The following is a 1988-nucleotide window of genomic DNA, read 5'->3' as shown; positions in this document are numbered from 1 at the left end:
AGATATTCACTACAAGGCGAAAGATTTCCAGCAAAAACCTGGTGTTGATTACAACGAGATATTTTCTCCAATTGTGAAGATGACTACTATTCGAGTAGTGTTAAGTCTAGTGGCTTCTAAAGATCTCTACCTTGAACAGTTGGATGTAAAGACAACTTTTCTTCATGGTGACCTAGATGAAGAACTTTACATGAAGCATCCAGAAGGATTCATAGTAAAAGGCAAGGAAGAGATGGTGTGCAAGCTAAAGAAGAGTTTGTGTGATTTAAAACAAGCCCCGATACAGTGGTACAAGAAGTTTGATAACTTCATGCATAGAGGTGGTTACTCACGGTGTAATGCAGATCATTGTTGTTACTTCAAAAGGTGTGGTTCTGAGTACATCATATTATTACTGTATGTGGATGATATGTTGGTTGCCGGAACATCTCTACAAGAAGTTGAGAATTTGAAGAAACAATTAGCAAGTGAGTTTGCTATGAAATATCCTGGTGAAGCAAACCAGATTCTTGGTATGAGAATCATAAGGTACAAAGCTAAGGGAACTCTTATTTTTAGTCAAGATGAATATATTGAACGCGTGTTGAAAAGGTTCAATATGGAGAATGCTAAACCAGTTAGTTCTCCACTTAGAAGTCAAATTCATTGTCAAGTATGTAGTGTGCAAAAACAGATGAAGAAAAGGAGTACATGGCTAACGTACCATATTCTTCATCTATTGGGAGTCTAATGTATGCTATGGTGTGCACGAGACCAGATATTGCACATGCAGTGGGAGTAGTGAGTAGATAGGCAAGCAACTCGGGAAAACAACATTGGGAAGCTGTGAAGTGGGTTCTCAGATATTTGAGAGGTAACACAAACGTGTCATTGTTATGGAAGAGGTGGTTCTACCTTGAGGGGTTATGTGGATGCAGACTTCACAGGTGATGTAGATAAAAGTCGAAGTACGACCGGTTATGTTTATACTATGGGGTCAACTGCAGTGAGTTAGAACTCACGTTTATAGAAGTTGGTGACATTGTTTACTACGGAAGCGGAGTACGTAGTAGTAAAATAAGCGAGCAAGGAGATGATTTGGTTACGAGGTTTCTTAGATGAGTTGGGAAAGGAACAACGAGACAGTGTTCTGTTTAGCTATAGTCAAAGTGCTATACATCTAGCCAAGAACTCAGCTTATCATACTAGGACGAAGCATATAGATATTCGTTACCTTTTCATTCGGGATCTCTTAGAAGAAGGAGAGTTGAAGCTCGAGAAGATTCTTGGTTCTAATAATCCGGTGGGTATGTTTACCAAAGGAGTTACATCAGACAAGCTAAAGCTCTGCAAGGCTTTAGTTGGTCTATCAGAATGAGGATTTGGGAGGCGAGCCGCACCGACAAGGAAGATGTTCTAGCACCATCAATCCAAAGTTGAAGAGTCGAAGACAATCAATGAGTCTTCAAAGTGGGATATTGTTAGTTATTGAAGACTAATTATTATTTCCTAAAGTTAGCTGTGGTTATTTAGGGAAGGGGTTTCCTAAAACGGCTAGAATTCTTGGTGGCCAAGTTTGTAATTACCTTGTAGAATTGTATTGTGTAGAAAAAATTAAGAGATCGGTGAAAGATTTCTTGTGTATATTTTAGGGCTAAAGCTAGGGTTTCTTTGTGATAGCATATTGGTGAGGAAAAAGAGACAAGCTTATCGTCTCGGGTAATTGTGACGGTGTAACCAAGGGTTTGCTGGGATTCACACGACGTTGTAATCGTTTATCTTCATAGTGGATTTGAGTTGGTGCGGCTCAAAGTGGATGTAGAAAATATATACAAGTTGTATGTATTGGTCGAACCACTATAAATCTTGTGTCTTGTGAGTTGATTTATCTTTCTCGTATTATTATAGTTGATTGTGCTTGGTTTACTTATTATTCATCATAATATCTCAAGATCCGTTATTTCGCGGTTGTCAGTGATTCCACAGAAAATCCTGACATGTATGGCAAA

Source organism: Papaver somniferum, unplaced genomic scaffold (genome assembly GCF_003573695.1).
Source record: "Papaver somniferum cultivar HN1 unplaced genomic scaffold, ASM357369v1 unplaced-scaffold_29, whole genome shotgun sequence".
NCBI classification, from domain to species: domain Eukaryota; kingdom Viridiplantae; phylum Streptophyta; class Magnoliopsida; order Ranunculales; family Papaveraceae; genus Papaver; species Papaver somniferum.
The sequence above is the reverse complement of the archived record's forward strand: the minus strand, read 5'-3'. Positions refer to the sequence as shown.